The sequence below is a fragment of the Tauraco erythrolophus genome, chromosome 28, assembly GCF_009769465.1.
Source record: "Tauraco erythrolophus isolate bTauEry1 chromosome 28, bTauEry1.pri, whole genome shotgun sequence".
Classification (NCBI taxonomy): domain Eukaryota; kingdom Metazoa; phylum Chordata; class Aves; order Musophagiformes; family Musophagidae; genus Tauraco; species Tauraco erythrolophus.
The window spans coordinates 2,714,247-2,729,119 of record NC_141492.1 but is presented as its reverse complement, the minus strand read 5'-3'; positions in this window follow the sequence as shown (position 1 = coordinate 2,729,119).

Below are 14,873 nucleotides of genomic sequence, written 5' to 3'. Positions count from 1 at the left end.
GAGGCAGCCCTGGCCGGAATGGATGCGGGATCTGAGGACGGTGCGATGTCCCAAATCCTACCCCAGAGGAGCCAGGATCAGCTCAAGAAATATTTTGGGTGAAATATTTGCAGGTTTTAAATATTTTGGGTGAAATATTTGGGGTGAAAAGAAGCGCAGGGAGAGGTGAAGTTGGGCTGTGCCAGCTCAGGGCAGCCTCGGTGAAACGTAAATCAGGCCCAAAATTTAAAAAATCACTTTATTTTGCAGAATTCTTGTGCTGTTAGCGATGCCGGGGTGCTGGGGAGGTGACGCTGGGTGCCTGCCTTGGTCCGTTCCCGAATGCGAGGCTGTTGCAGCGGCACTTTGGGGGGTTCCCAGTTTGGCTTCTCCTGGTGCTTTGAGATCCCCCCAAGGGTCTCGACATCCTGCAGAGCCCGGGCTGAACTCACTTCTCCCGTGGGGGCGGCGGCAGGTTGGCGGTGATGTTGGCTGGGAACCTTGGTGGGGGTGTTGTGGGGTCCCTGGGCTGGGCGTGAGCACAGCCCCTGCGGCACGGTGGGGTTTTTGGGGGTGCAGGGGGGAAGAGGGGGGGTCTGCCCAGCGCTGGAGGAAGGAGTACCCCCACCCCCACTTCTTTTATGGGACACAACATGGGTGTTTGGGGTCCTGCCCCCACCCCGCCATACATGGGTGCTCTCTATATCTGTGTTGCAGGTGGTTTTTGGGGGGGGGCTGGGGGGGACGCGCCAGGGCTTCAGCTTTGTGCAGGGGGGGGGGCTCTGGGCGTGCCCCTGGCCGCGGCGGGGGAAAGCGAAAGCAGCCGGTGAGCGTGCGGCTGCCAGCGCGTGGCAGGGCTCGGCCCTGGGGTGCAGCTGGGGGGGCCCCCAGCCCCTCGCACCCCCTGTCGCTTTCCCCCTGCCCCACACGTGGTGTTGGGGCCCAGGGTCCCCTCAATCCCGGCTTTACAGCCAGGTTTCTCTATCCTGCCTCAGTTTCCCCACCTGCAGGACAGGGTTATTGATACGACCCCCACCTAAAAACGCTCCGGGGCCCCCCCCAGGGCTCCCCCCAGCCAGGGAGACGATGAGGATGGGGTGAATGGGGTGGGTGGTGGAGCCCTTGGTGTTCCTGTGAGGAGCTGAGTGAGGTTATTTAAGGAAAAAAAGGGGAGAAATGGGGAAATCCCAGGGGTGCTGGCCTGCGGGGCTGGAGCAGAGGCCCTTGGGAGCCTGGGGCGGGAGGGGTCTGTTGATCAAAGCCTTTTCTTTTGTTTCTTTCTCATCCTTTAATTAATTTTTAAAAATTATTATTAATTCAAAATCTTTCCTAAAATTCTCCTGTGGCTGGATGCCCACGGCAGCCAATGTTCCATGCGGATAAACCTCCAGGAAAGTGGCCTTAAGGAGCTGTTCACTCTGGAGTGTAATGGTGGGTATCTAAAACAAACCAGGTGCTCTGGTCATGGGTGGGGGCTGCTGCTGTTGTGCTCCCCTGCCCCCCCCCCAGCCTGGGGCAGGCCTGGATGTGGTGGCTCCAGCGGGATTGTCCTGTCCCCTGTCCCTGCTGGGCTGGCTCCCAGCCCACCACTGACCTTGGGCAGAGCTTCTCGTGTGTCCCCTTCCCAGTGAGGGGAGGGGGGTGGGGGGCAGGGGGACAGTGTGGGGATCCTGAGGGATGCTGGGGGGGGGCAGGAGGAGGGGTGATGTGCAGGGGGCCGGAGTGACATGGGGGGGACTGGGGGCACAGAGAGGTGCGCTGTGGGGTGATACTGGGGCTGGGGGGGATACACATGGACAAGGGGGGGTTTGGGGTCGGGGGCAGGTGCCCTATGGGGTGACATGGGGGGGTGGGGGGGTGACATAGGGGGGGGTGACAAGGGGAGGGGCCGCGGAGGTGTCCTATGGGGTGACACATGGCGGGGCCCGGGGTGACACGGGTGGGTCTGGGGGCGCGGAGGGTGCCCTGTGGGGTGCCCCGCGCAGGGGGCGCCCCGGGGAGGTGCCCTCCGGCGTCCGGGACGCGGGGCGGGGCGGTGCCACGGGGGCCGGGGCCGCGGGGAGCGGCGGGCGCGGCGCGGGGGCGGTGGGGTGAGGGGGCTCCGGGGGCTCTCGGGGGGCCGCGAGCCCCCGCCCACCCTCCGCGCGGAGCCGCGCGCTGCGGGGGGCGCCCCCCACCGGCTGGGAGGCTGCGCCCCGAGGCGGCAGGCGCGGGGGGGGGCGGCGGGCGGGCGGGGAGGGGGGGGGGCGGCGCGCGGCCCCTTTAAGAGCGGGGCGGGCCCCGGCCGGAGCAGGAAGGAGCCGCATACGGGCCCTCGGCGAGCAGCTCCCGCGGGGCGGCCAGAGCCTGCTCCGCCCGCACGGCTCGGCCCGGCCCGGCCCGGCTCGGCACGGCGCGGCCCGCTCCGCTCGCTCGGACCCGCTCGGCCCCCGCCCGGTACGGGGGGGCGCGGGGGGGGGGGGGGGGGGCGGTGGCGGGCGGGGGTCGGGCCTGGAGTGGGGGGGGGGTCGGGGGAATGGAGGTCTGACACGCGCCCCCCCCCTGGGGGGCAGCGCTGAGGCTGGGGCGGGGGGGGAGGGGGGGTCGTGGGGGTCTGCGGGCTGGGGGGGGGGCTGGGCCGGGGCGGCTGCCCCCCCCCTCCCCCGCCCCCCCCCCGCCTGCATACGTTGTAGTTGGCCGGGCCGTGCTGGGGGGTCGCGGGGGGGGGGGGGGGGGAAGGGCCCTGCGGGGGGTAGGGGTGGGGGCGCGGCGAGGGGGCTCCTGGGAGTTGTAGTCCTGTGCCCGCGCCGCGCCGCAGGTGCGAGGGGCCGCGCGGACTACGTTTCCCGGCTCGCCCCGCGCACGCGGCGAGTGGGAGGCGTGTTGATGGGCAGCGGGCGGGGCCAATCGGGGCGCGCCCCTCCGCCCCGCGTGCCCGCCCGTCGCCTGCCGGCCCAATGGCGGGTGGCGCGCGGGGTGCGGGGTGGCCGAGGACAGGCGCGGCGGGGCCTGCGCTGCCTCCCCGGCCGGGCCCGCGCCCCCCGGCCCCGGCCCGGCCCGGCCCGCTCCGCCCTGCCTGGGGGAGCCCGCGCCGCGGCGGCCGCGGGGCCGGGACCTCGCCTCGGCGCCCCCGCCCCCTCCCCCGCCCGGCCTCCATTGGCGGCGGCCCGCCCGGGGGAAGGGGTGGGGTCGTGGCGCCCGGCCAAGGCTCCCTGTGGGCCCCGCCGCCAGCGGGCCGCGGGGGGGCGGCTCGGCCCGGCCCGACCCGGCGGGGGGGAGGAGGGGGAGAGGGAGGAGGAGGAGGGGGGGGCCGGCTGCTGGGTGGGGTCCCCCGGGGCGTGCGTCCTGCCAGCCCGGCCGCGGCTGGGCCGACCCGTGCGGGGGCGCCGGGCTCGGCCGCTCCCTCCGGCCGTTCCCAGCCGGGGCTCCCCCTCCTGTCCCCGAGCGCCCCAAGGTCGTCACGGCGGGGAAGCGGCCTGGGGGAGGCTGGCCCGGGCTGCCGCCTCTCCCTGGCTTCGTTCCGTGGGGTTTGTTGTTTTTTTTTTTTTTTTTCCCCCACCCCTTCCTTATCTCCCCCCGGCCGGCTCCGCACCCACCCCCGTGCGCGGAGCGGGGAGAGGGCGGTCGGGCAGCGGTTCGCGGTGATAATCCCCCCCCCCGCTTTCCTCCTCGGTGGTTGGGGCCCTGAAAGCCGGCTGGGCCCTGCGCAGAGGGCTGCCCGGGAAGATCCGTGCAGGATAAGCCTCTCTCCCCGCCGCAGGACCTGCGCAGCGGGGAAGGCCGACGGGTTGCTGTGGAGGTTGGCATGAGGGGCAGCATCCCGGGCTGGCAGCAGAGGGGAGGCCTCTCAGCTTGGCCAGGGTCACGACGCTTCCCTGTCTTCACCGTCCCCCATCCCAAGGCTCTTGAGCTCCAGGCGGTGGGTCACGGATCGAGCCCTTGGGTACCCAAAGCTCCTGTGCTGAGCTCCTGAGATAGAGCTGGAGCTTTCCGCCGGCTCCCCTGGCAGCGCCGTGCTCATGAGGCTGATGGTGGGACGCAAAGTCACGGGCAGATTGCTGCGGTGACCGTGGTGGGAAGCTGGAGGCGAGCTGGTTGTGCGGGGAGAGCCTTCGGACCCGCGCGTGGAGCGGGACTCCCGGCACCCGGGGTGTCCTCTGACCAGAACTTTTAAATCCCGACGTTCCTATGTTGAAAGCAGCAGTTTCCCGTCGTGCCGATGTGACCGCTTGTGCTTCAGCTGGTTCTCCCGTGTTCGCAGCTCCTGAGCTCGCCTCCTCGCGGGGCAGCGGGAGGCTGGACAGCACGAGTTTCTCTGGGCTCAAGGACTCTTGGTAGAGTTGCTGCTGGTCCCAGTTCAAGATTAGCCGCGTTCCCCGTGCTGTTAATTGTCTTGGCTGTTGAAACCATAACTTATATAATAAGTACTTTATAGACACAGGGTAGAGAAGGTCTCCTGCCTGGAAGAATTTACAACCTAATGAGGGCTGACGTTGTGTGAACGTAGCAGGCGAGCTAAAAGGTCATCCCGTCGTTTTAAAAAAGTGTTGGAGTGGTTTTGGGTTTTGGGTAGTTGGTTTTTTTTTTGAGGAAATGTTTTATTTCTGAATGTTTCTGCTGGTCCTGGTTGGAAATTGGAGTATGTGGGCACTTCTGCAGGCCGATCAGGAAGAGACGGGCTGGCTTAATTCTGATGGTTTGCTGGAGATGATGTATTTAAAACAACCTTTTTTTTTTAAAAAAAAAAAAAAGAGACAGAGAGAAACTGAGTAGTTTATTAGAGAGGAGCCGTTCTTGTTAATATTCATTCTGGCCCCTGTTTAGGCTTGTTCTGGGGAAAGAGGGAGTGAAGAGGCGCAACCCAAACATGGGTGAGATGGTGGGATTTTTCCACCAAGCCTTAATTGCGTTAGTAACTCAGGGGAGGGTTTTGCAAGGCAGGAGCTCTTAATAAATTTGGTGGTGAATGAAAGCGGCTCTTCCTTTTCTGCTGATCTGCAACTCTTAGGCCTTCTTTTTTTATTATTATTATTTTATTTTTTTTACTTGTAGATATGTCTCGTTGCGTTGCGGTGGTGGGTCTGATGATGGTCTTTAGCCGTATCGTGGGCTTAACGAGGAGCTCTGCTTTGTAGAGGTACTGGGCCAGCCCCGGCTGGGTGGAATTAATTTGGCATGGTGAAAGTGGTGGGTTCGCTTTGTGTTTGGTGACTTTTGAAGCAGAATTGAAAATTACGGTTGTTTTCTCGGCGTGGGAATGTGGATGTCGGCGCGGGACGCAAATCAGGGAGGAAATTTATGCTTCTGTCAAGGCGCTGCGATGGTTTGGTTGCGGCTGCCTCGCTCCGGACCTCGTTTGGTGGATCAAGTGCTGCCCGAGTGCTGGGTTTTAGCTCTGCGGAATCGAGTCCCTTACAGGTGTCCAACCTAAACACTGGGGAGACCTGTGAAATTCCTGATCCGTGTTTGAGATGGAGCCTAAACGCTTGAGAACTGGGGTTTAATCTTGATTAAAACTGACACTTGAGAGTTTTTTTCCCCAGCCTCAGGATGGCGGAGTTTATTGAAAGAGAAGACTTCTGTGGCAAACGATTAGAATCCTACTTGTTATCTTGCGTGGTCGGAGCAATAAACAGTTGCTCTTAACCTCAAATGTGAAGAGACTGGTTTCAATCTGTAATTAAAACCTTTTGACGAGCAAAACTCAGGGAAAGGGAGAAAGACAGTCAGTCTCCAGGATGAAGAGAAGCGTTTATACCAAATCCTGTGACCCTTTGATCCAAACTGGTGCATACTTGCGTTCGGTGCTGCCTCCCGATTGGCGTGAGCCGTGTATCCGTCCCGATACCTGTGCTGGAGCATCCTGCCAGTCCCGGAGGAGCTCCGGTAGGATGTCAGAGCGGGAGTAAACGAGGTCAGACAAGCGTCGGGATTCTCTGCGAGTATCCAGGGACGATTGTTTCTCGCCCAGCTCCCTGGCCGTATCGTCTTCCCTCCGTGCATAGTTTCCGTTTCCCAGCCTCCCCGGTGTCATTGCTGGCTCCCGCAGCAGAGCCCGGACGCGACTTCCACGGCGCAAACAAAGCAGAAGTCGTTCTGTGCCCTGAATGGCGGTGGGGCTCCTTCCCACCCATTTGAAGTCTTCCTGTGAGATCTCCGGCAGCAGCCCCGGGCTGCAGGTGGCAGGGAATTGTAGGGATCAGCATCCTCTCCTAACGTGACAAGGTGTGAGAAACTGGAAACTGGTGCGAGCTGCCCCCGCGGCGGCAGGTGGGAGCCAAGGCCGCGTCGGTGAGATAGCCGCAGATCCTCTGGCCATCCACGGCTTTCCGACGCCGTCGCTTCACCATCCCTTAAAAAAAAACCAAACAACCGCGTACAGCTGGGCCGTCGGGAGCGTGATCTCCCTGGCGACAGCCCCGCGTACGGCTCGCCGACGGTTTTCGAAGCCGTGCGCGGATTCCGCGCGTCCTCCCGGGCAGAAACAGGCGGCGCTGGCGCTGGCTGGGTGGTTGCTTTGCCTGGGAAGGTTAGCACCTTCGGGACCGTTCTCCTCCTGCCTTCCGCCCCTGTGGTCCGGAGCTGCGGGAGATGCTCTCCTGCTGCGGGCAGGACTGCTGCCCTGGGTGTTTTTTCACAGCAGAGGATGCTCCCAAGCATCCCAGCGCTGAGTTTTAACTCCCTCTTGTCCGCTGTTACGCTGCAGTCGTGCCTCCTATTTCCTTCCTGGTTCGTGCACCTACTTCTTTTCCCACCGGCAAACTGGAAACCAGTAAGTAGGTTTCATTTTTTGTTTGGTTTGGTTTGCCGGAGCGCCTCCCAGCGCGGAGCTGGGCGAGCTCCGAAGGCGGGCTTGTAGCTACAGGTTGCTGCTCTCCAGTTACTCGGAGCCTCCTGCCCCAACAGGCAGAGTACACGCGGTACTGGTTCAGCGTTCCCTCCCTGCATCCCCGCGCTGCCCGCTCGTGCGCCGAGGAGGGAAGGGAAGGAACGTCGTGGCAGGACAGCGTTGCCGGGGATGAAGCGCGTGGCATGCTCGCCCTCGGGATTCGCTTTCGCACATCGCATGGAGTCCAGAACAGCGAGACGAGTTGTCTGTTTATCCACAAACTAGGAATCACCTAAGGGACCGCCCTGCCTGGTACACTCTGCTTTGTCACTAAACTCCGATCTTATTCTTTCTTTATTTTTTTTTCCTTTTTTTTTTTTCCTCCTTCCTAGTGTGGAAAAGACGACCCGATCTTCAAGGTGTCGTTAGAGGCAATTAGATTAATGCCAGACCTCTGACATGGAACATGGAAGGCAGGGGGAGCGGGGCAGGAAGCGCCAGACGTGTGGAAGGAGGAGGGCACGGAGGCTGCGAAGGGGAACCGGTGGCAGGGAGCGGGTCAGGAGATGGATGGGTGCTGGGGGCCTGTGGGAATGGGGAGGGATTTGGGATTTGAGCAGTTCTTGCAGTTCTCTCGGTTTAGGAGATGGAGAGAAGCTGCGACAGGGGAGAGGGAACGTGGTGCAAAGGTGGCAGATGCTGTCGGCCTCTCCCGGGGAAAATGCCGGCAAGTCTTCAGTCGCTGCCTTTGGCGAAGGGACCTGGTGTCACCTTTTTGATGTATCGGCAGGTTATTTCTGCGTGAATCCCGGCGCTTCCAGGGTTTTCGAGTTAAAAGAAATGTTCCCATTTCACACGCATTGTGTTCCCAGGCAAGGGCCGGTCCTTTAGCCAGGATCGAAACACACAATTTCACGTTTTGCGTGTGTTTTGGTTTTTTTTTTTTCCCTTTGCACATAACTTCTGAGCCTTTCTAAAACATTTAGGAGAACTAGGGGCTGAACAGCAAGAGCTTGGTACTCTGCAGGATCTCCCAAAAACCCTGCTGTGGTTTTGCAGGGAGCTGCTTCTTGTTGCCCGGCCCCGGTAAACCGTGCTCGGGACGTTTCCAGCAGGTTGAAGGGGTTGCGTGCGGAGGCGGCAGCGACTCGGCGCAGGAGAGGAGGGAGGCCTGGGAGCAGCTGGCACGCAGCCTCGCCGGAGCGATGGTGGGTTCGCAGGAGGGTCTGAGGGTCCTCGGTGCGTGGTGACTCGTTTCTTCTCAGCGCGGAGAAATTCCTGTTAGTCGGTGGCCGGTACCCTGCGATGGATTTGGGAGCATCGTGTTGAGAAACACCGAAGCAGAGCGATGGTGCCAGTGATGGGGAAAGTAAACCCCTGTGTGCACGGGAAGCTCAAGGGACACACGCTGGCCTTGGGTCTGTGACTACATGGGCTTGAACCAAGGCGCATTCCTGCCGGATTAAATACGGTCTCTGATGACAAAGGAGAAAATTGGCAAGGAGGTCTGGGTGGAGTAACCAGTTCGAGCTAACCTTGCAACACAAGAGGAGTTTTAGTACGTCCTGGTTGTCGCTGTCAGCGGTGAGAAGGGCCGCGTGTTGATCCGGCGCGGGACGGCTGTCGGAGGGGTGGCAGGTTGGGGAGGCTCCGAGCCGCGCCGTGCCGCAGCCGCCTCTCTCGGATGTGCCGAAACAGGTCCGGCAGAGGCCGGGCCGCGGTGCTTTGCCATGTGACGTGGCAGGCGGGAGCGGACCGCTGCCGTCTGCCGGGGGTCTGAGTCGACTTCTGGTTTTTGCCAGTAGTCGATGCTGCAGCGGAAACCCAACTTCCCCGTGCGCCGTGCGCGGCTGTGCCGTGCCCTGGAAGGAAATCCCTTCCCGGTTACAGGCACCGGGAAGGGATCTGTGGTGTCGCAGAGCGTGACGTTTGGTCGTCCCTTGTTTGTTTTCCTAATTGTGGAAGTTGGGTTACCGGCATCTGAAGAGCTAGAACTAGAATTCTCTTCTCTGGGCAGTGAATGCCGTCAGGTTACGTGAATGGGGAGGCAAGGAGAGGTACAGAGGTGTGGGATTGCTGCAGGGTGGGTCCATTGGTCAGACCTTGGATTTGGTGTAAAAGCTGGTAGTTGTGAGCCCTTCTCTCAGCGGCCCCTGTCCTTTCACTGTCCATGCAACTAGAAAAAAAAGCCACATCTGGAACATCCTTTCTTTTCTGGACCATGGTGTGAAAACCGCTTGAATTCAAGCAGTTTCAGAAAATGACGAGCAGAAGGCCTTTTTCTTCCTGGTGCGCTCCGTAGCCGTGTCCCTCATGATTTCCTCTAGCCTGATGAGGAATCTCAGACCTTTGGCATCTCGTTAACAGCACCGCGGAGACCAGCTCCACCCAAGCAGTCATTATCTCCCTGCTCTGTCGTGGTCGCACCATCTCTTGTGCTGCTGCTTCACAGCCTGCCGCTGCCAGAGGGATTTGGGAGCCCCCAGTTCCAGTTTCTCTTGCTCTGGTTCTGACTTGGCACGAGCGGTTGCTGTTACACCAACCAAGGTGTCGGGGCGAAGTTCTCCTTTGCTTCTTCCCACTGCTGACCCAGCGGGAAGGGCTGGGAGGGGAGCGGTTTTGAATATTGAACAGACTCTAAATGGGTTGAGGTGTAAAATTTAAATTGGTCTCTCGGGGTTACCTTCAATCAGCTGCCACGGTTTGCCTGAGGCAGCAGGGAGATTGCTGAATTACCCCCAAAACCTGTCTGTCCAGGAGCTGCTAGGCCACGTGTCGCCTTGATGGGCGGCTTGGTGGTCGTCTCTTCATACCCCAGTTTGATATCTGAGCTGAAACGCTGGTGTGACATGGGCTTTGGGACTCCTTCATCCGAATTCTTCAATGCAGCTCTTCCAGCCTGATTTAGATGCTCTGCCAAATATATCAGACCTACGCAGGCTCCTCTGAATGAGCACAGGATGCAGCCGTTCCCGAGCGAGGAAATGGCTGGCTGGCGGCTGGGGGAGGGCTGTCCGTGCTCCACCGGCTCCGCGGATCTGCCCCCCTTGGGCAGCCCGAGGAGAGGAGAAGCACCACGGCAAAGCCAGCTCCTGGCACCGCTCCCACCTCTGAGGTGCTCTGCTGTGGGAGGGGATTATTATTATTATTATTATTTTTAATACGAAGGAATATCAAGGTTCTTTATTACTTGTGGTCATTCAAGTTCCCGTGATGCTCATTGAGGGTCTGAGGGGCGTTCAATTCCAGAGCTCCGTCCGAACTTCAATGGCAGCAATTACCAGATATTCTTCCTACCAGCGTTCCCTTGGCAGCAGTAGCAGGATGTGGGATTCTCCTTTCCTGTCTGAACTTCTGTGCTGCTAAACCATTGTGCGCCCTGCCCCAGAGATCGCTTCCGCGGCGTACTAGGTGTTTCTTCTTCCCTGTCCATACGCGACTCGTAAAATGCTTTGGCTCTTCTAAGATGAGTTGATCCGTGCTGAAGGATTGCCAGATGTATCTGCAGGTTTTTGAGGTGGATTTCCTTTTATTTTGAGCAGCTGCTTGGTGTGAAACAGTCCTAGAACAAGGGTTGACTCCATGCTGGAGCGTCCTACGCTGCCCAGGCATATATTTCTAGACAGTAGAGAGAGAGGAACCTCTCTGGCAGGTCAGACCTGGCAGCGGCGAGGAAAGCCCCGGCTGCTTTGCCTACCTGATAGTGGTGCGAGTTCATCGAGTTGGACTGAAACGGAGGGTGGTTGATGTAACCGAGAAGCTCAGGCTGCCTCGGGTATTGCTGCAACATCTCGGGTTGGTTTTTTCTGCTTCGTGTTAGATTTGAGACATGGGAAGCGGGATGCTCGGAAAGCTCTGATCTTTGGAAGGATCAGAACAAAACAACCACCCAGCTTTGAGGAGCTGAGGGAGTGGGAGTTTGATCTGGTTGTGTGATCAGGAGCCCGGTGCCTGTTTGGGAGCTGCCTGAATCCTCATGTCATCGTTGGTCTCGTTCCTTAGACGAGCCTTCATGTCATGAATCATAGAATCACAGAACGGTTTGGGTTGGAAGGGACCTCAAAGATCATCCAGTTCCAACCCCCTGCCATGGGCAGGGACACCTTCCACTACACCAGGTTGCTCAAAGCCTCATCCAACCTGGCCTTGAATCCAGCGATCAGAGCTGCGGTGAGAGAGACCCGGCATCGAGGGCTGTGGCGGGGGTGCTGGGGAACAAGGCGCTTCCCAGAGCCGATGCCTTCAGACGGGGATTTGCAGGGGGCTGGAGGGGATGCCCGTTTGCAGAAAACAGAGCCGGATTGTCCACAAAGAGACCACAGATATTTGCAGGGTGCTCTTGATCTCCTCACTTCAATAGCTGCATGATCTTGGTCATGCCGTCCGTGTCCTGTGGTGTTTTACCCCAGATGCAAAGTCCAGTCAAGACACAAGAAACCTTGAAGTCACTTTTTTTTGCCGTCGATGGCTCGATTACCTGCCAAACACAAAAGATTTCTTCCTGTCGTGTTACCGAAAGTTTAGATTTATTAAAAGAAGTCAACGTGCTTTTTTTTATCTGAGTTTTTCGTACAACACACTTAGTTTCTGTTGATGTGCGGGGTCTTCCTCTCGAGAAGATGCGTCTGTTTTGCACGTCCACATAATTCGGATAGTTTGGCACTAAACTGCCGACAGCGCATTCCTTTTAGAGAGCGGTTGAGTTTGACTACCACCGTAGAGTGGTTGGAATAGTGACTTCTCCCAAGCAGGCAGAACACCCTCCTCCGTTTCCTCCTGCCTACCATCTTCCCACCTTTTTGGCTGGATGCTGCTGCGTGCTAGGTGTGTTTCCCGAGGCCTCTGCATAGTTTAGGGTGGATCCCTGGGCAGAGGGAGACCTGCTGGGGCTTGTCCTTGGGATGTTGCAGAGCCTGGTGTCAGCAGAGCTGATGGCTCATGCTCCACATGGCCAGAGAGCTGCCCGATTATCTCCAGGGATCCAGACTCGCAGATGTGTCCACGCAGCTGGAAGAAGGAAGAGGGGGAACTGAGATGATCGCTCCCTAAATATAAAGCGAAGAGACAAGGACTTGTGTTGTGCGACCTATAATTGGGGTGAGCTATTCATAGGGAAAAAATGCCCGTTTCTCCAGTCGGTGGTGAGTGAGGGCTAAGGATAATGTTTGAGCTTTGGGCAGCAAACCACTGTCTCTTTTCTTTTTCCTTTTTTTTTTTTTTAATATAGCAATATTATTTTAATAATTCTTTTTTGGCACGCAGCAGCGCTGCTGCAAAGTCTGCCCCGACACTGTCACGTGCGCGTTTCCTCTAAGAAATTGGGCGTAACGACTTGTCATCTGTGTTCCTTGGTACCTTGAAGCCTGCAGGAGGCCAAATAACCACGTGCTGTAGCCCAAAACGCAGTTAATTCCCAGGAAACCTTGCGTCGTGGATTGTAGCAGTGCCCTAAAGCCATTCTCCTCGTGCTCGGTGGAAAAGGCGATGATAATTTTCCCTTTCTGCCCGGAGCGGGTGCGTAGTGTTGCTCAAAGCTTCTCATCCGTGCTGCTGGAGTGGGTGGCACCTCCGTGGGAGAGGAGAGCTCTGCCTTTGTAAAGCGATTTAAGATCTTTTCCGGATGAAGAGCACGTTGAAAACATTTGGTTGTTACCGCTAAGCAGACTTAGCCCTTCCACCCGATACCTGCGTGGTTTAGAGCCCTCTAAGCTGCTCGGTTCCTCTGTTCACGCAGCTGAATTTTAAAGAAATGCAAAGAAGCAAAAGGGAAAAAGAAAACAAACCAAAACAAACCCCAAACCCACTGAGGTTACGTGGAAAACTAATAATTAAGCAGCGTTTGTCAGCACTTTTGGTTGTGATCCCATCTTAATGTGGTCGTCTCATTTGAATGTAAATGTCAAATTCCAGAACTCCTGTAGGAAAGCGATTGGGTGACATCCCGCCGGACTCGAGGTGAGAAAAGTGCAGACTCAGGGCTTTCTGCTCTCCTTGCAGTTCCGCTGGCAGGTCTGAAAGGAGCGAGTGGATAACTCGAGCTTAAGGATTAATCTTGTGGTGTTGAGGAGGAGCATCGACCGATGGTCGGCCTCAGCGCGAAACCAGTGGGATGTGGGACAGCCGAGATCGCGGCGAGCGGCGTCTCGGGGAGGCAGAGGGCTTCTCCCACCAAAAAATGACCTTTTTTTCCTGCCTGGAATCGGGCTGACCTGGCGAGCGGGGATAGCCAACGCTGGGCTGCGTTGGGATTTTGGAAAGGCAGAGCGGGCTCAGCAGAGTTAGCCGAGTAGTTGGGGCCGCGCGTTGTGACACACCAGGTTTGTAAATAAATTCCGGCGGTCGTTTCCATACTCTCTCTTTTCCAATTGACCATGTTTTAAGCTGACGACGCTCCCATCGGCAGCGACGAGTTCCATGCCACGGCCGTTTCCCAGCTCCTCGAACGCAGGCCGCTTCGGGGTGAAACGTGGCATCTTGCAGCCCCTCGGAGACGCGCGGTCTGGGACGAGGAGCGTGAAATGCCTTTTCGGCGTCGGGGGGAGTAGAGAGAGAAAAGAGCTGCCTGGGAAATTTAGGGTCAGTAGTCGAAGCTCCCCTTTGGTGCCCGTTCAGACCTTATTCTTGCCAAGGAGGGGACTAGCAAGCGGTTGTGCCAGCAGCTTTTGTCACTCGTCACCTGGCCGTCGGGACCTTTCAAGTGGATTTCACCCAACCCGCCGACACGGTGGTGTGATCCCTGGTCGGATTATTTTATTATTTTGGGTTTTTTTTGAACCTGTAAAGGTGGAAAGCTCCATCTCTTGTTACTAATCGCCTGAGCCACGGACTGGCTTGAACACTTGGCTGTTGAGCTCCTTGAAAAGGGAACAAGGTGGGATTTTTAAGGGCTGGCCGGCAGCACTCGGGAAGGAGCGGGTGGTCTCTGGCCGTTGGCCGTTCCTGGGGGGGGCTCGGGGGAGCCTGTTTAGCCCCTTGATGTTCTCGGCCACCGCAGATGAAGGACACAAAGGGCGTGTTGTGCGAGGAGAATGAGTTGCAAAGTTGTACAACTTTCCATGCCAGCCCTCGGCGGTCTCATGACCCTGCAGCCGTTCCCACACTGTCCGGCTGATTGTCCCGGCCCCCTGCCCGGCGGTGGGGGTGGGGGGGTGACCTTGCCTGCACGGCCTGACTTGCTCCCCCAAGCCCCCTCGTCTCCGGAGCTGGGTACCGCAGCCGACAAAGCCCGGTTGTGTGGGTGACCGCAGGTTGGCTGCCCAGAAGACTATTGCCTGAAGCTTCATCGTGCTTCACACAGCTCAAATTCTCTTTGGGGGGAGCAAGAAAAGCTTTGTAAAGCATCTGATCTAGAGGGGAAAGTGAAGGGGAAAGGCTCTGATGTGATTTTTTTTTTTTAAGGTCAGGATGTGTTGCGGGGTGGGCAGAGATGTCAGACCCACTTTTCTGGGGAGCGCTGTGCCGTGGTGGCTCGGATCTGGGGGTTTCGGGGAGCTCTGGGGTTGCCCTGATGGAAACGGGGTGAGCGATGCCGAGGCAGCGGAGGCTTCCCCAGCTGCTCGGGAGGCAGGGATGGGGTGGGGGGTCCCTCGGACCCCCTGCGGATGCAGAGGTGCGATGACCTTGCCCAAGGTCATGCCTGGAGCCGCTGCCCGAGATCGGAGCAGTTCTGGCTTTCCTGGTCCCCACGCTGTGCTCAGCCATCAAACAGCCTTTTCCTCCCCAGCGAGGACCCTTCATTTTAAAAACCCCTGAAGTGACAACGTCAAGTTCAAATCCTGCTGCAGGAGCCCGGGATGTGGCTCTGGAGTTGGTGCCCTTCCTCCGGGCGTCTTGGCGAAGCTTCGGTGCTTGGTCTTCATGGCAGGACTTGTACCAGCTCCCCTGCGCATCCAGCCCAGCTCTTCTGGTCCTTCTCTCCCATCCTGACCCCCGTCACGTTTGCGTGGTGACCTCAGCACTGGTTTGTGCTTTACTGGTGTTTAATGTTGAGGGGTTTGCTTCACGTTGGTGTTTCACAGACTCAGAAGTGCCTTCTCCTGCGTTTTCTTTGTGTGAAACAACAAGGTGCAGAAATTACTTTTTTTTT